The 19,754-nt window shown below is 45.3% G+C and overlaps 1 pseudogene; it reads left to right on the plus strand.

Moving 5' to 3' along the window:
• The window catches only part of LOC147728865 (xaa-Pro dipeptidase-like), a 73,760-nt pseudogene that overhangs the window by 44,730 nt on the left and 9,276 nt on the right, over positions 1 to 19,754 (plus strand).

A 19,754-nucleotide genomic window follows, 5' to 3' on the forward strand; every position in this document is an offset into this window, starting at 1 on the left:
CAGTTCGGGCTGGATTGTTACCATAGGCACAGGGTCAGACTGATTTGCATTTGGCCATGTCTGAACTGGGGTGGTGGAGTGAGCTAAAGAATGATGATGGATTAAACCCAGATCAGTTGACTGGGGGTGAGTGTTGGATTTGTTCAAGCGCTCTGTCCATCATCCCCTTTGGTTTCGCTTTGTTTGCCCTAAGTTGGCAGGGTATGCCCAGACGTGGGTCGCTTGCTCACATTGCCACTGGATTCAAGATAGCTTGGCTGATGAGGGTTATGAACCCGCAATCGGTCCCAGGATGCTTGTTTCCGGTTCAGGGAAGACATGGCTTGGCAGTTCGGGCTGGACTGTTCTCATGAGGCACAGGGTCAGACTGAATTGCATATAGCCATTTCTGAACTGGGATGGTGGAGTGAGCTAAAGAAAGATGATGGATTAAACCCAGATCAGTTGACTGGGGGTGAGTGTTTGATTTGCTCAAGCGCTCCGTCCATCAACCCCTTTGGTATCGCTTAGTAGGCAGGGTAAGGCAGAGGGGGATGAACGATGGTGGAAACAAGGGCTAGGAGTCAAATGGAAAAAGGTAGGCATGTCTCGCCTTAAATGGTGGGATGAGGCTTGGATAAGGAAGGGGTAAGTGGCAGGCTGGATTGGCCTTTGTGGTTTTAATGGCAGAGATAGAGTAAATGTGGCAAGGGTGTGGCGGGGTAAAACGAGTATGAATGAAGTGAGCCAGGGAAGCAGGGGTGAGATGAGGAAGCTAAAACAGGCAGGGATGAATCAAGAAATGGATCAGATTCATCAGGGGGGCGTGACAAAGGTAGGGAGAATGGCAGTTACGTTAAAGGTTTCTTTGTACAACAAGGCCTATTTTGAAGCACTATAACGCGTGGATGTACTGCAGTGGTAAATCTACGCAAAACAGCATGGGAAGGAGTGTGGGATGGCATGGCTTGGCAGTTCGGGCTGGACTGTTCCCACGAGGCACAGGGTCAGACTGATTTGCATATGGCCATGTCTGAACTGGGGTGGTGGAGTGAGCTAAAGAATGATGATGGATTAAATCCAGATCAGTTGACTGGGGGTGAGTGTTTGATTTGCTCAAACGCACCATCCATCATCCCCTTTGGCATTGCTCCCCTGCAGCAGGCATGTGTTAGAGAATGAAAAGCGCGTTCATCTTGTGGTTTATTAGTCCCAATGACGCACGTCCCTCGAGTCCGCATTTCTCCCATTAGTAACCACTGAGGCTGTAACAGGCGTAATGGCCGTCTAATCACTGTGTACGAGATTATCTCTGAGAGCAATCATGATTTATAACAAGTCATGTCAAGGAGGAGGGCTGGATGAAAGTGATGCAGACGGCAGATATGGGCTGAGCAGCAAATGCCAAAGGTGACATCATATGGGGCAATGTACAGAAACTTCGGAATGTGGAAAAAACAGAGGGCAAACCCGCTTGTATGAGGCTCTCTGCTTGTCAACTAGGGAATGGAGGCAAATGTTCTGGGCGTTTTTGAGACAACCTTCGAAAGCAGAACTCTTAATGCTGTCGCGGGATCCTTCCGACGCGGCACCATTCCACGTTAAAAGCTACACGTATATTTTTGGCACCAAAAAAGCAGCTGATTTAACAAAATGCAGCTACCTGAAGAGCTGTTTCACATCCTGTTTTAAACATATTTTACAGAATTTTATAAACAAGCACTTGCAAATTATTATTCGCTGCAGCAAAAAAAAAATACACCGAGCGCGGCATCCGTACACATGCACATCGCCTGTCCGGGCGCATGCACGTCTTCTGTCCCCCTTCAGAAGCTAAATCGACAACAACAGATCTGGCCACAGTGTGCAGCGCATGTGCTGCATCGCTAGGCGAGACCTAAAAGCCTCCTTTCACTGTAGGAGGAAAAGTCAGATCCTGCTGGGGGCGATGGTGGCCCTGCGACCAGCAGCCTGGCAGAATCCAGTGAAGGCCTTGAGGTGCTTATTGCTGTGCAGCGCTTCTGATAGTGGCGACGGTGGTTTGGATTTGAGGGGTTCCCCCTATTAGCCAGCGAGGAACATTGGGACTGAGGGAGGGCCGGATAGGGCCTCCTCCAGAGTGCCCCACTGTGGAGTCACATTGATTCGGACAAGCCAGGTGGAGCTCAATTGGGCCGGGCCAGATCGAGGCATCTGTGACTGGAGGAGTCAGCGCTGACGAGCACAGAAAGGAGAGGGAGAATCGTCATGGAAGCCCCGTAACTGTGAACTGGGGCCGCAGTTTATTCATTTTGGGCACGGCCTCTGGCGGTACCTTGCCTGCAGGAAAGACAGCTGGTGACTGGACTGGCAGTAAGGGCCTGGTGCAGCTATGAGTGGGCCCCTTCCGGCTGCCGGGCCCTGCCTTTTGCTGTTGGGAAATGCCCTAGAATGGTCCCTGTTCTGCTGAAGTTGTCGTTGGACCTATGAGGACCAGTGGGTGAGACTCACAGGTGGATTTCTCCTCCTCCCCCCTATGTACAGAAGAGAGACACAGTGGCAGACGCCGAAGCAGGCAATTACATCAACATGGCATGGTGGGCGAGCAAGCCCTGGACATTGCCGAGCACTGAGGATTCCAGTGCCATTCAGAGCCCCATGGTGGAGAGAACATTTGCAGCCTGCGACAGAGAGGCTTTGGAACCTGCAGAATATGGGGTTGGAGGGACGCACTTGCATTTTCTTGAGGGTCAACCTGAGATTGCTGGTGCTTCCTGGGGCCAGAGATCCTTAGGGGCCTATCACTTTAAACAAGAGCCACTCACTCATCCTCTACTAACACTATCATGCAGTACACTTTGCAGAGAGAGCCGTCCTAACGGATCACTCAGCAGGGAATGGAGTCCAGGAGTACTTCCCCAGAGGGGATGGGGGACCCTCACATGCAGATCTGGTGGGGCAATACAGGGTTCCCGCACAGCATTGGAGCACAAGATTGAAACTGTTTCTATCGATGTCAATCTGCTTAAAGCTGACCTGAGGAAAGTGGCTGACAAGGTGACAGAGAGTAACATTGAAAGTTTGCAGGTGGATGTCTTGCAGCTCAAGCAAATGGCTAAGATAACGCCTGTAAGCAGTGAGCTGGAGCTGAGGGTAGAGTAGGCGGAGGGTTGTGCTTGTTGGAGTAAAATTAGGTTGCTGGGTTTCCCGGAGAGACTGAAGGGACATCAATAGAGGGGATCTTGGAGGGCTGGGTGCGATGACACCTGCGACAACGGGGGCTCTCAGGCTTCTTTTGAACAGGCACACAATGTGCTGGTTTTGCTGCGCCCTGCTGATGCCCCACCAAGGTAAATTATAGCCAAAATTCTGAACTATCAGACTGGGATTGTATTTTGAAAGCTTCCAGGGAACAGGAGGTTCCATCGTTTGAGAACAATAAGATTGTGGTCTGTCCATCTACACCGAGAAGGTACAGGAACAGTGTGAATCCTTTCAGGCTGTAAAGCAAAAGCTGTGGACAATGCGATCAGAATGTATGCTTGTACCCTTCCTAATTGAAAGTCATATTTCTAGGGAAGGCACATTTCTTTGAACACCCGGATGAGGTCTGATACTGGTTTGAGCTGTCGGTCAGAGCCTCTATGGGTCACTGGAGAAAGCGTGTCCGCGGGGCGCCAGCTGCCGGGTCTGGACAGGGCACTGGAGAGGGCCTGTCCCGGAGGGTACAGGCGGCGACTGAGTGCCAGGCCACTAATAAAGTTACAATTCAGGAGGATGGTACTATGCGGATTGTGGAAGTGGGAGACATGGAAGGGTCTGTCGGGGGTGGGGGGGCGTCTCCTTTCACAGCTGTGCACTGCAGATGATGTGTTGGGGCCTGTGACTGACATTGTCCCAGAAGCTTTGTTGACTACTCCAGAGAACTGATAGAATCTTTTTGTGAAAAAGCTTGCCTGACTGAGGTGTTTGGTATATGCAGGGGGCTGGATGCACCTATGCCTGACATATTTACAGTGTTTTCCTGGGTGGTGGCTGCTGGTGGGAGTGTTGGGGGAAGTGCATCAGTACCTGCACAAGGGCATCCTTAGCTGGTTTCTTACTGTGTGAGGACCAGTCCGTTCTGGTTTGTGCTGAGGGCCCAGATTGGTGTCTCCATTAACCTCCTCTCCCCCTCTCTTTCTTACTTTTTTTTATTCCCGTCCTTCTTTTGGTCTTAGTTATTCTTTTCACTGACTGGGTGGGTTGGGGATTAATGTTGTGGCCCTGTCCCTGCTGGATAGAGTATGGATACAAGTGTTCACTCTTGAACTTCATTTGGGTGGACACATGTAGGCATTATGTTTTACTATATTTGCCCATGGGTGAGGGGATGTTTACGGTTAGGTGTAATTTGTTTTGATGTGTGTTGATGCAGGCGCACTGGATGGTTGTGGATTGCTAGTCATAGGGCAGTTATTTGTCGTATTACCATGAACACATGGGGGATAGGTACAGGATCCTGACTTGGAATGTCCGGGGATTGGGCTTTTACACCAAGTGACACAGGTTCTTATCCTTTCTGAAACAGCATACAATAAATGTGGCTTGTCTCTAGGAGACTCACTTGAGTGATAGAGAAGCCTGAAAACAGCATAGAAGTGGAAGAATCAGATTTATCATGTCTCTTACTCCACATACGCCAGTGGAGCTCTGATTTGGGTGGCGCTTGGGACTTCATTTTCCCTGACAGGGAAACATCCTTTACAAGGCAACTTTTACCACGCAGTGCTTTTACATCGCAACTTTTACAACGCAAACCATCACAATGCATTGCGCTGGGGGGCGCTCTAGGATAGGGAATAGATTTAATTTACTATCCAACACCTTCCCTACTATCCACGGGGACTGGAGTTGGAATAGTAAATTAAACTATTCACTATCCAGCACCCCTCAACACTATGCGTTGTAAAGGCATGCGTTGCAAAACTTGCGATGTAAAAGCATGCGTGGTAAAAGCATGCGTTGTGATGTCATACATCGCTCCTGCACCCAATATGGATGACCCCTATTACTTTTATGGTATTCAAGAGTTGGTTAGCCAGGATGTAGATGTGCTGCTTTGGTTGGGTGATTTCAGCTGTGTATTGGATGGTGATCTGGACAGCCTTCCATCTCGACCGGGCGTGAAGCCCCGCATGACTGCTGCATTGAGGGTGGTGATGCATAACCTGGGACTTGTTGGTTGCAATTTCCGCAGCATCAGGTTTATACTTGTCACTCCCTTACACACAACACGTATTGCAGATTGGATCTGATGCTGTTGGCTGGGCTACCTGTGGACAGGAGAGTGACTGTGTCCTACCTGGCTCGGTTTTTATCTGACCATACCGCTGTTGGCTGTGAGATGAGGTGGGGTGCTGCACCAGAACAGGGAGCGCAATGGGGATTTCCAGCTGATGTACTTTCTGATGCGGAGGGTAGGGAGGCCCTGGAGCTCTCGCTGGCTGATTATATGGATCACAATTGGGGGAGTACATCCTACAGTGCTGCTGAATTGGACGCTCTGAAGGCAGTGCTGCAGAGCCAGTGTATGTGTTTGACATGCAGGGTGCAGCGGCAATTGGGGCGGGTGCTCAATGAGAGAGAGGCAGATCTTGAAGAACTGCAGACTGGGGCACTGGGCAACATGAGGAGACAGAGAGAGAAGGGGGCCATGCACAGCCGCGGAGCAGATATATGGGACAGATTGGACAAGTTCCTACTGACGCAGTATCAACAGCGACTGCATAGGGAGGGCAACAAATCGGGGAGTGTTTTGACATGGACATTGCATAGGGAAGCAGTGCTGGCCCCTTGAGGGTGACAGATGGAGTTCTGATGGCCATTTGGGTGGCGGTTGTGGAAGCATTTCGGCAGCAACTGGAGGGGGCTTACAAGAGGGATTCAGCGATTACTCGAGCAGGGATACAGGATTTCCTGGGGCACATCATTCTCCTAATTGTGGGGGAGGAGGTGACTCTCGAATGGAGTTTGACCTCGTGTTAGAAGAGTTGATTGCGGTGCTAAAGCTGCTCCCTAGGCATAAAGCTCCCAGAACACTTCTACCAGGCCTTCTCAACATTTCTCTCAGAGCGTCTCCTGGTAGTATAACTGGAGGCGCAAGACATAGGCGTATTGCCCCAACCATGCAGGAAGGGAAAATATGCATGGTGCCTAAGTCTGGAGGGGATAAAACAGAGCCTGCAGCGTATCATCCGCTCACTACGTTTAACATTGATGTGAAGGTCCTTTGAAAAATGTTAGCTAGCCGTCTGAGCCCTGTTATACGTGAGTTGGTCCATGAGGATCAATGTGGGTCCATCCGAGACTGTAATTCAGGCATGAACCTGAGAAGACATACACATATTCTTCATGAGGTAGAGGGGGCGGGTGAGGAAATGGCCCTGGTTGCGGTAGGCATTTAAAAGGTGTTTGACACGGTTGACAATAGGAAGTCCTGCGGGTTCTAAGTTTTCGCCCAAAATTCCGTGCCTGGATCCAATGACTTTTTTAAGGGCTTAAGAATCAGGGTGGGGAACTGCCTCTCATTTTGCTGGGAGTTGGGAAGAGGCACCCAACAATATCAATACGTCTCTTTCCAACTTTCAAAACGTTCCGTTTGGCTATCGCGATAGAGCGGCAGAATAAGGACACGGTTGAAGCCAAACGGAACGTTTTGAAAGTTGGAAAGAGACGTATTGATATTGTAGCAGTGGTTTCATGACGAGAGTGGGATCAGGAAGCATAAAATAGGAGAACATGGACTTTGACTAATGCTGCCTCTATTGTAGTTAATGAAGTGTATTCCCCTGATGAAGGTGCATACCGAAATGCATTGGGATATGACTTCACCTGTGTAATGATGAAGAGTTGTTTGAAGAATTCTAAGTAGTATATCTTCTGATAAATAAGAAGAATAAAAACAACCTTGAAGGAAAGAAACACAACCATCGTTTTGATGAGAGTTTATTCATATTTTGCTTTGTATGTTTTGTATGACGGTTACATTAGCAGTCTGATTCGTGAGACTGCGGAGAAAATTTACACGAACTTTTTTTGCAATACAAGTCTGACAGATTTAACATGTTGAGATTTGATTAAAAATGCATGAAGAATAAGAAAAAAAGTTATCACGTATAGTGAACAAGTGAATAGTGCTTCCCATAACACAGGTTTCTGTGAATTGTTTCTATTTTGTACCAACTTGGCTGGGGCTAGTCAAGATATGGGTAAGCACCAGGTTTAATTATTGAAAGAAAAGAGATATAAATTTGTTTAAATAAGGAGTGCATATTACATATTATTGTTTGCATATTGCTATGGAGGAATGTCACCGTGTCATCATAATAATTTTGTGGGCCTGGGGCCAGCCATACTTGGGCGCCTTATATGGAACTAATTTGAATTGGAATACCTATTTCCTGCTACTTCAAGCCTGCATTATGCCAAGCAATACTACAATATACAAGGATCACACAAAACAGTTGTAATATGTCTTGCTTTGGACCTTAAGAAATCCTCAAAAGGAGACAGGGTAGAGAGACTGAGTCAGAGGTAGGCAGGAAGGGAGAGAGGTTTAGGTAGAGAAATAGGATAGACAGAGGTCAAATAGAGAGAAAATTCACTTTCCCAGCAGGCCCTTGGAAGGAAGAGGCATCTCTTCACATAAATAGTCAATTAGGGCCAGATTTATCAATGTATTGCATTGCCCTTGCATCACGCATGGTGTCACACAGGCAATGCAATACTAAAATCCGATTTACAAGGCAACGCAAGGCCACATTGTGCAGCCCTACATTGCTCGGTTATTCTGGAGTAACGCAAGGCAGTGCAAGCTGCTGCCTTGCGGTGTCTGCAGTGGGAAGTCGGTCCGAGGGTGAAGCGTGAGGGTGACCACGCATTCACCCATGGATTATGGCGCATTCCCAAATTTACCAAGACTTGAAAACATAAAAATGCATCAAAAATGCTAAGCCTTTCCAGGGGAGGCACAATGAGGAGAAATACTTTGATTTCTCCTCGTTGTTTCCTCCTTTTAAGTGTGCTGAATCATGTAGCACATTGGAAAAAGACTCAGAAGATTGTTTTGTGCAGAAGGTGTGCCTTTATGCACCAAAACAATTCTGCAAGCAAAGAAGGCACCCCTGGCACCATGGCGCACGGAAGACTGCGGTGGCTCTAGGCAGCAGATGGTTCATCGGCGTAGCAAAGTGCAGAAATGCGCCATATATTGGTAAGTATGGTGCTGCACCCCGCCCTTTAACGCACTGCAGCAAGTTGCCTTTCTGCGTTGCGTTGCATGAAAGATTGCTAAATCTGGCCCTTAGTTCATAACTGTTGTGTACTTGGAACATATGTCTTCATAAGATGAAGCTTAGTAATATTGCACCTTCCGAAGTGTGAACCGTTGTAGCAAGAAAAGCGGGTAAAGCTGCCATTGGTGCAGCCGGTACAGAGACACCAGGCCCAGACCCATCAGGGGCCCATTGAACACTGATAATTGCTATATATTATCACCCCAACATGTGTCAAAGGGGCAAATTTCCTTGCTTGCACTAGGGCTCATGGCATCCTTGGTATGCTACAATATAAAAGTTCACAAAAAAAGGTACTATAGAAGCTTATAACTCTTTCTAACAATGTTTTACACAATTTTCAATTACAAATGTAGTTGTAGGAAATTAAGTAAGGAATTATGTTGCTGTAGTGCACATTGTTTGACATTTCAATTATTTATAATGAAACATTTCATTATAAATACAACTGTTTTGATTCTGAATCTACGCAGAGGATAGCCCACAGCCCGCTTAGAAAGCCACAGTGTGGCTACTACACATGCTCCTGTGATTTGATGTTTCACATATATTGATTGTGATAAGTGTGCGCAGTTCCATCATTCGAAGACAACCCCTCCAGAGACAAGCATTTGCAAAACCAATAGGTCTCACCTATGAGAGCTATTGGTTTTGGCAATGTTTTATAGCCATGCTGTACAGTTTAAGAATGTGTTGTGGTGCATTCCATTAGCACTGGATGCATCATAGGCTCTTTTTCTTTTAGCCAAACTGCTATACATCATGCTTCCAAATCATTGCCAACGTCAGCAATTCCCATGCTGTACGGCCTAAAAAAGGCAATTGCTGAGCCATTAATCTCAAATGAGAGACCTATTGGCTTTACCAAAGCTTGTTAGGTCGCAGCACAAAACCCATGTGATTTGCATAAAAAAGATTTAAAAAATGTGACATTTGGCAAAAAACCTTTTCACATAAAGAAAGCATTTGGACACAGATAATATCTGTAGTCACAATGAAAGCAGATAACGTCTGTTGTCACAATATACATCCATTAAAAAAAATGTAAAGAGGTTTCTTTGAAGTGTGTGCGGTACAGTAAAACATGGCTGGAAATGGCAAAAGATTCAACAAGGACGAAAGGGAAGAAGAAAAAAATTAAAGTAGCATCTAAGTGCGAAAAGCAAGAAAACAGCATTCAAGCTGAAGAAATCAGTACTTGGTCCAGGCTCCAGCCGAAAGAAGAAATAAAGCCAGCACTGTGCTGGCCAAGTAGTAGGCAGCAAATAAGAGTGACAATGAGGCCAACAATGCCGGGCTACAAGCCCCATGTTGTATACAATAGCTTGCATGCACTGTCGCCGGCAAGCCCTAAAAAATAAATATGGGAGGTTGGGCTCGGCGTTCTAGTGGGACAGCAAAGACAGGGAACATGTGGCAGATTATGTGAGCATTCAAAACCACACCTGCTTCTTCTTCAGATGTGAACTGCGCATAACCAATATGGCAAATGTGAAAAAAAATCTGTGTCACGTGACCAAAAATGTTTTTATATAACATAAAAATGCAGTAATGTCATGTATACATTTTGCTTATCTGTACCTGCACAGAGTAGTTGAAGTTTGAAGTTTATTGATTTGAATAGCGCTGAATCACCCAAGAGGGTATCTCGGCGCTTAGGACGGAAGAGATCAGCCGAGGTAAAGAACTAGAAAAGGTGAGTTTTCAGCAGCTTTCTGAACTGGGGAAGATTCTGACAGTTGCAAAGATGAAAAGGTAACTTGTTCCAGAATGCAGAGGCAAGGTAAGAGAATGATTCGCCTCCGCTACGCGCTTTTTTAACTCTAGGGGTGCATAGCAAAAGTTAAGAGCCTGATCCAGAGACGTTTTAACACAGGGGCAAAGTGGGCTCTGGCCCAGGGCCCCAGCCCTTGAGGGGGCCCCCTGACAGTCAGCTCCTTTCTCCAGAGTTTTGCCCTAATGACCTTGAATATTGCTTCAACAGATACTGTTTTCCTTTAATTAATTTTTTTATGTACCTGATGTGTGAGAGTTTAGCACAGCCATTTTTCAGAGAAATATTGTGTTTGTTTCATGCAATATACATAAAAAAAGTTTCATTTAGATCAAAACAAGGCCTACATAAGAAATGGGAGGGAGTCACAGAGATTATTTGCAGTAATATTGGTGAGCTGCTGCTGTGTTACAATATTGAAAACACACATAACTATCCATGAATATTAGATGCATTTGTGAGAAGTGATGCATCGCTGTGTGAAAACAGTAATGCGTCACTTCTTAGTGCGCCCTCCCTGCGACATGTTGGATGCATCATATTTACTGTCGCAAGGAGTTACAGGTACGTCAGTTTTTCTGACATATCTGTAGGCGCAAAAGTGGTGCATTGCTGGTGTTTGTCTGAAAATAGACGCAACTCCAGCAATGTGTCATTTCACATGGGGCTTGCCTGCATCAGTCTTACACCTGCTCTGAGGCAGGTGTAAGATATTGATGCAATGGGGTTCTAGAAGTGGCGCAATGAGTTCTCATTGATTTCAATGCGCCACTTCTACGAGGCTTTTTGCTGGGAACACTCACCCTGTATATATTATACCTGGCGCAGGTATAATGTGATGCAGGGGTTTACAAAGTGATGCATCTGCCTAGATGCGTCACTTTGTAAATAGGGCGCAAAATGGCACATTTTGTACGCTGCCGGTGCGTCACTAAAAGTGACGCACCGGCGACATAAAACTGAAGCAAGGCCTCATAAATAAGGCCCTTAGAATTTGAACGTGTTCCTTTGCACTGTCAGGGACCTAATGAAATGAAATAGTGTATTTAATAAAGCACGTAGTTACTCAGAATAGAGTGTCCTGGCACGCAACAGCGGGAGGAAAACATATGTAACAGACGCATCAGTTATTAAAAAGACAGGTTTTTAAGTTCTTCCTGAAAGAGAGTAGGTCTGTGGTTAGTCTCAGAGACTCAGGGAGGCTGTCCCACAATTTTGCATCTTAGAAACCCGAGGGATCTGCCTCCAGTGCGGGCACAGTATATTTTAGGCACAATTGCCAGGTTGGTATTGGAAGATCTTAGGGGTCTAGATGTTTTGTAGCGGTTAACCTACCTATTTAGGTAGCCAGATCCTTAGCCGGGTAAAGCGTTAAAGATGATGGTCGATCCATTCTTTTATGTGGAGCCAGTTTAGAGACTTAAGAATAGGGGTCATACTAGATTCGGGTTTAGGTCTCGGGATGGCTCTGGCGGACGCGTTTTGTACCACTTGTAGGCGCTGGATAAGGGATTTGGGAAGACCGAGGTGCAAGCTATTGACATAGTCAAGCTTTGATTTCGCCAGCGCCTGCACCACAATCTTTCTGCTCTCAAGTGGTAAAAGTGGCAGGAATTTGTTTTGCATCCGGAGTATGCCAAATCAAGCACCAGTTAGATTTTGGATTTGTAAGCGTATGGTGAGTGTCTTGTCTATGACTATTCCTAAGTTTTTTACTTTCTCATTTTCCGCGGGCAGGGGAGGCAGATCTTTTGGCCACCATAGCTCCAGTCAGGCGTTTCTGGATTACCAAAGAACACAACTTCAGTTTTGTCAGGATTGCACTTCAGCTGATTGATCTTAAGCCTGTTAAAAATGTTTGTGAGGCAAGACCTAATCATTGCCCTGTCAAAGTTGGTTTCTTTTTCACACATAAAAATCAGCTGCGTGTCATCAGCATAGGAAAAATTTTTGGCACCATCTTCTTCTACCAGAAGTTCAAGGGGGGATAGATATATATTAAAAAGGGTAAGACTGAGAATGGAGCCCTGAGGGACACCTACATTCATGGCCGGAACCGGGTATAAGAAAGGGGGCAGTCAGATGTCCTGAGAGCTATTTGCCAAGAAGGATGACATCCATGTTAAGATGGTCTCCCCCAGGCCGATGTTAGCAAGTCTTTTCAGGAGCCTCTCATGTGGGACCGTATCGAAGGTCGCTGACAGATCGCGCAGTATCAGAACAGACTAACCTCCCTGGTCCCGCTTACCCTTCATAAATTCAGTCACTTCCAGCAGAGCGGACTCCGTACTGTAGTTAGCCCTAAAACTGGATTGTGACTCATGAAGGAGCTTCCTATCTTCAATGTGTTTTTGGAGGGCCTTGTTTACATGCTTTTCTAATATTTTGGAGAGGGCTGGAAGAAGGAAGATTGCCCTGTAGTTGGCAGGGTCCGTCGGTTTGGCGTTGGACTTTTTATCAGTGGAAGAATCATAGCATTCTTCCATAATTTCGGCATGTTTCCTGAGGAGAGGGAAGCATTAAAGAGCTGGTTTACCATGGGGTTTATGGTGGGAGCTAATACGTTCAGGATATTTGCTGGACATGGGTCGGTAGGAGAGCCAGATTTAATGCTTTGGAGAAGGGTCAGTGACTCTTTAAGCTGAAACTCAGGGAAAGCTAGTAAAGATGCAGGATCCAAGAGGTGAAATATGCTATTAGAACCAAGGTAGAAGGTCAGTTCTTCCTCTGAGATGTTACTGAAGGCTTGTTGGATCACAGAGATCTGTTTGTGGAAGAATTGAGCTATTTTCTTGGACCATTCTTCCATGCACGGCCCTTCCTTTGTTCCTGGCTTTCGGGGCGGTAAAAGATTTAACTATACTTAAGATTTCCTTACTCTTATTTTGGGCATTTTCTATCTTGGTTTGAAAGACGTTTTTCTTGGCTGCCCACACAAGAATGTAATGAGCTTTTAAGTTGTCTTTAGACACCTTCCTGTCCTCAGGTAGATAGGATTTACGCCATTTCCGTTCCATTTTTCTACAATTTCTTTTGCTAGATCTGAGGCAATCATTAACCCATGGAGCTGATGGGGCCAAATTCTTTGAGGAGCGGGAAACATCCAGTAGCGCTGCATCAATGTTCGTTCGGAGCCATGAATCTATTGAGAGGCCACTTGAGTTGGAGCAGCCAGGCAGCTCTGGTGAGGAACAACCGAGGGTGTCTGCTAACATCAGGATGGATATTTTATGGAATGTTCTGTAATTAGGGAACCTCTGCCCTGCGTTAGCCAGAGGGGCTGTAGCAGAGTTGGAAATGATTAATTTTAAAAGGAGGTGATCAGACCAGATAATGGGAAGAGGTAGGATTACTGATATGTCAAAGTTGTAAAAGATTTGGTCTAGGGTATGGCCTTTCTCATGGGTGGCAGAAGAAATAGATGGAAACATGTTGCAGGTCTGCAGCGTCTCCAACTAGTAAATTGTTTGAGGGTCTTTTCCATTGTCCATATGTATATTGAAATCTCCCAGAATAATGCAGTTGTTGTATTTTAAGGCCAGGGAGGTGGTGGATGTATTAAGCATAGTAATAAAATTTCCAATTGCATTGGAAGGTCTGTAAATCAGAAAAAAAGCAATGCTATGTTGGGGGGTTAAGGTACAGCGGAAGCCAAAGGCCTCTGCACCCTCGATGTTTTCCATCGGGATGGGAGAGCAGTCTAGTTTTTTATTGTTAATTATGGCGACACCACTCCCCTTCCCACTTACTCAGTACCTCCAATAACCTGTAGGGATGGCTGAGGTGATAGTAGGGTTGGAGGTTTCAGAAAGCCAGGTCTCAGTGAGAAATAAAAAATCAGGTTGTTCATCCTAAAGTAGGCCATAAATGTGTGGTTCATGCTTTTGCATAGAGCGACAATTTAAAGGGTGGCCTTTAAGTCCTCTGTTTTCTTATTGTTTTTATACTTATTGTTGCATGGAAGGATCTTGGGTGTGAGATTCTGGGCTGAGGGAGAGACCAGTTGTACTTATTGCATTGAAAGTCTACCTCCAAGCTCGGATCAGCCGCTGTACACTGACGTAATGGAAGCCGCCTAAGGCTAGGAAGTTTTTCCCTATTGTAATATAGTGGATGAAACTCACCGGAGGGGCAGCATGGCTGGCGCCGGACGCCTCTAGGCTTGCCTTTAGCGCGCCAGCAGCGCCCCGCTGCACGCGTCCGTTTGCATCAGTAATATATAGGCTAATGCATCTGATGCAAACTGGATCACTAACGCAGCTGAGGAAGCGGCAACTGCGAGGGTGGAAGTGAGGAGCTCAATAGTAGCCCCAGCCCTCCGTACAATCCGCATATCAGCCGTAACAGACCAGGACTGGAGTAAAAGTGAGATGTAAATCGGAGCAGCTAAGGAGGTGTAGACAAGCAGAATCAAGTAAAGTTCAAGTGCGCGTGGGTAGGAGAAATTGTTAAAAAGCACAGAGTAATTCAGCCACACATATACAATTAAAAAAATATGAAAAACCTAGTAGCAAGGCAGGAAACACTAAATCCTACCGCTGTCAGCTGCACGCATCCATTTACATCAGGAATATATAGGCTAATGCCTGTGATGCAAACTGGATCACTAAAGCAGCTGAGGAAGCAGAAACTGTGTGGGAAACAGGGGCTCAAAGTGGATCATAAATTCAAAGATTGTTCTGAACAGGGGCCCCCAAAATATGTTTGGCCCAGGGCCCCCAAAATCCTTAAGATGTCCCTGGCCTGATCTAAGCACTCGTGCTGGGGTGTACCTAGCTAGTTTGCTAGAAAGATAAGAGGGGCCTTGGCCATTGAGGGCTTTGAAGATAGTGCAGCCTATTTTGAATTTTACCCGCTTTCTCATGGGAACCAGTGGAGATTATTGAGAAGGGGCCTCTGTATCTTGCCGAGGTGTATCATCAGAGCACCAGGTGCAGTGGCACCGTGTTTAGGAGTTAGAGGGACCCACTCCACACCAGTTACGGCGGTCGTACACTACCGAACAGTAAGCCCCTCTTCCGCTCTTGGCTGAGAGCCCCGGCCTCGGTGAACCTCTATGAATAAACGTGTCACAAAAGACACTTGAAACGGCCAGACTTCCAGGAACAGATCATTCTGCATTGACTGAACTCATTGGAAAAAAACCATCTTCATAATGTTTAAACTTCAGATATTGATTTCTTCAATTTACAGAGCATTGGCGCTGGTATTATGCCGTTCCTGGAAAAAAGCCTTCTGAGATCCTAGGAAAAAGAAGATGTCAATGTTAAATTGCTCTTTTTATCTAAGAAATCCCGCCGGCATTCCTGAGAGAAGGCTTTTGACATGCTGCTGCCATCTGTTTCCATCACAACCATTACCAGCCCTCGCTCTCAACGTTTTATATAACCAGCAAATGATATGTTCCTGTCCTCCGAGTGATTGAGTCTCAGGGGCGCGCGTTGTGCCTGCAGGACCAGGGGTAATGAAAATGAGCCTGTGCGGGGCTAATCATGCGCACGGTGTTATGACACTTGGAGCAGCTAGGGCGATATATTACAACCTAGGAAACTAATCCAGGCATCAAGCAAAGTGAGTGAAGATCAGGGAAAACGGAATTAAGGTGATACAAACCGTAGCAAGGCTTCTGTCAGAATTCTACCTTTCAATAGATGAAATGTATACTTTATTTACAGGGTTGAGCAAGTCGTAACTTTTTATTAAGTATATTTAAAAAACTTGTGCACGAAACGCAAAAAATATTGCATCACAGAACGAATTGTCCGTGAATGTTATAAAATGAGGCTCTAGAAAAAAAATGATGTGCTAAAATGTATATAATTACAAGCATGTGTGCATAGTGGCAGAAGAAATATTGAGGCTGTCTATTTCCCTACTATTGAGGATGTATATTCTGTCTATTGTTCTAATAGTTTACTGTGGAAAGGGTCGTAGGTGCAACCATTAGGAGTTGGTGGTACCCTGTAAACCAATCCAGATGAAGGGGTGAAGGGCAGGATCTCTGGCCTCTGGCACACCAGCACTGCTGTGGTAAACATCACATAGGACCAGGTCTTACCAGGATCACAACTTTGCAGAACGCATTATCCGTGCAAGTTATCACACAGGATTCTAGACATTACCATCATGATATGGAATTATAGCAAATGGGTTCTGCCCGTTTAGCCTACCTGGCTTTTTCACAATTGACTTTTTTGGGACTCTTACTGTGAGTGAGAGTCAATACCTGAGTCTCCTTCACAGTAAATTCACGGTAATTTTCCTGAGTGTGTTCACATCCAGAGCCTGTCTTTTCAAATAAGAGGCACTGGGCTAGTTACACATGAAGTGTGGCTCACTGGTTAGAGGAGGCATACCCTGAAGCAGAGGTCAGACCCGGGACCAGGGTGCGCAGGGTCTTGAGCCCAATTGTCCACGGACTGGATAATTCTCGCTTCGGTGCCCACTCTAAGCACGGGTTCACACTATGTAGCTCTGGGCATTAAGCTTGCTTAATCTCCACAACGGCCCCCCGTGGCGGGATGTCTGGCTTTCACCTTGGGGGTGCCCAGTACAGGTTATCTCACAGGGAAAAGCCAGGACGGGTTCCCAATGCAAGCGCCGAGATGCCCTAGGGTAAGTCGAGCGCTATATAAGAACACACATACATACATACATACATACACATGAGCACACGCATATGCACATTGTGTGCTGGCTGAGCATGTGAGAATACAGCTGTGCACAGTACTGTATCAGCACATGTTTAGCCTGTCACAGAAAAGTCTCTGCAAAGATTGATACTGACCTGGGGTAGGCCTTATAATATGAGGAGGCATTCATAGTGTAGGTGTGGAATGCTTACTGGAAAATCTTTGGTTATTTTCACTGTATTAAACACATAGGCGAAATATGCCTAAAAATACAGTTGTGTTCCACTGAGGCATACAGGGCCCAGCACAGTACCAAACTGGGGAAAACATACACACTGAGTTTGATTTTGAGGTTCACAATAACTGACACCCACATCTTTTATCTTTTGGGGCTTCAAGATTTGTCATATTTTTCAGTTTCAGCTTATAAATATGTAACAGGTCTCTGCCCCCTTAATTGGCCTACTTAATTTCTCTACTCCCCAGCAAGGCAAAACAAAGGCTTTCCCACACAATAGGAGCAATTATCAGTGATTACCCAGTTTCTGGGAGAGGAAAGGTGTGCAAGGGAAATCTGCATGTGATAATTAGCTTGTCACTCTGCACCGAGCTGGGAAAGCCCAGGCACACTAGAACAAAGGAGGGAGCCTAGACCGCTGGGGCCAACACAGTAGGGGCTCGCCTTCGAAGTTTTGATGGGAAGGGATCAGAGCTGCGGCTCTCAGAAGAACTCTGACCATAAATAAATTGAAGTTGCCATTTTGGATTGCCCCATTATACTGTGCTAGGGACTGGACCAGGGGGTGGAAGGATGATGGGACATCAGATAATTGGCCGGGTGCCTTGCCTCAAAAACTTTACACCTCCACTTAAAAAAAAAACAACTTTTATTTGATCTGTTAAAATCATAAAAAGAGTGGAACATACCACCATAATGAAAACGTCAACATTCAGATACGAATAATTACATTAAAAATGTTTTAGTTATCATGACCCTCGTGTGGGATGGAACCAGAGAGCAGCGGATTATCATTAACAGCGATGTAAATATGTCCATGCTTTCTGTTAACGCCTGCAGAAAATGGAGAGGGAGCAAAGTTTAAAACAGCTATGCATTATTTTCTGTCCAGTTTCTTAAGTCACTTTAGTTTCATATCCTTGAACATTTACTGGTTAGATCATGTTTGTGCTTAGGGCTTGTCATCAAGAGGGGCTTTGGGAGAAAGGGAGTACAGAAAAAGGTCTGAATTGGACAAAAAGGCCGGCTACTTTATACCCAAAAACTATTTTGATGTTGCATTCCCTCCTAGGTTTTATGCTGATTCTTTCTTTACTAGTTCTTGTGATGCTAGAGACAAAAAGTTGACGGTGTTACAGGACAGTTGAACTGAAGAGCCGTTGAGGCATTTTATGACGGCCGCTCTGCAAGTCCGGATTTGAGTTGCTCTTAGGATTGGCCTTAAAAGTAACGTCCTTAGGTCATGTAGTGCCTTACAGATGCATAATAGATGTAATAGTGACTCTGCTCCGTTGCCACAGAGGCGGCAGTCCGGGGATGCCCAGGTCTGTAGCCATTTTGGGATGAGATCTTTGTTTGAAAAGGAACCCAATCTCAGTAAGGTCAATTTCCGCTTGTAGTGGTCTCTGAAGCATTCTTGCAAATAGGGTTGTGGTTTCATATGCTTATAGGATGAAATCACAGACCATGCATGACTTTTGCCGGCAAATGTGGTTTTATCTGATTGAAACGCAAAACATGTAATTGATTTGTTTGTGATTTTTTTAAAACAGGATATGACATGGATGTTTGCCAAGCTTCTTCCAGATTTAGCGTCTGAAGCGCTTGTTTTAAGATTTGACATATCAAATTTTTGTTCGTTGATTGTGTTTCTACCTCCTCCCAACAATGGTGGGCAAGTGTGTTGTCTTCGGCAGCCATCATACTCCAGTAATATTTGGCCAGAACACCTTGTCTGGCCTCCATCTGGTTCGTTAATCCATATTCCAGGTGAATCTGCGCCGGAGAGATGTGTCGTGGGATTAAAAACTGTTTTTTATACAGTCTGGACTGAGCTAGATTTAGCATTTGGGAGTCCTTAGTATTCAGCATTTCCGAGCCGTATGTTATCGCTGGCAATATTTTTGGAGCCACCACCTTTAGGAGATGGTTTGTTGAACTACCACTTAGGCTTTTCTGTATAGTTTTTAACGCAAAGCATAATTGTTTTGTTTTTTTGTTGACATGTTCTAGGTGTTGTTTGAAACTTAAGTGGCGATCTAGAAGAACCCCCAGATATTTATATATTTCTACCTGCGATAAAATATTTGAATTTATCCTCCAGATGAATTTGGGGTGTTTTTTATGAGTGCTGGAAAAACATAAAACATTAGATTTATAAAAATTGATTATCAGTTGTTCTTTTGAAATGTATATTGCTAGTTGAGAAATCAATCGCTGTAGACCAAGCGGGGTTTGATAGAGTAACACAATGTCGTCCGCATATTGCAGACTTATTATTGGTGACTTTCCCAATTTGGGTAGATCTCCATGAGTGAGACTAAGGTTGCTTTCTAAATCGGCTGTGTATATGTTAAAAAAACATGGCGCCAGACGCATCCTTGTTTTAGCCCATTTTTTGTTGGAAATTTCTTGGTTAAACTCTGACCATCCCCTTTTTTTATCTGAACCCAGGTTTGTGAATATAGGTTGATGATTGCTTCTAGTAATTTTGAGGGGATTCCCCAAGCTTTCATTTTAGCCCAAAGCTTGGCTCTTGGCACTTTATCAAAGGCTGCTTTAAGGTTTACGAAACATGTGTAAAGGATGTTTGAATTGGCAATCGTTTTCTTTGCTAAGAGGGTAAGTGCTGAAATATTGGTTTAAGTCCCCATGCCAGCTCTGAACCCAGTCTGTGTTTTCGGAATTAGACTTTTGAAGCATACCCATTGCTCCAAGTCTGCCAATAGATTTGTTGCATAGATCTTTGCCTCCACATCTATAAGGGCTATCAATCTGTAATTGCTGGGGTCTAAGCGTGTTCCTGACTTATAAAT

The sequence above is a fragment of the Lissotriton vulgaris genome, chromosome 3_1 (assembly GCF_964263255.1).
Source record: "Lissotriton vulgaris chromosome 3_1, aLisVul1.2, whole genome shotgun sequence".
NCBI lineage: Eukaryota > Metazoa > Chordata > Amphibia > Caudata > Salamandridae > Lissotriton > Lissotriton vulgaris.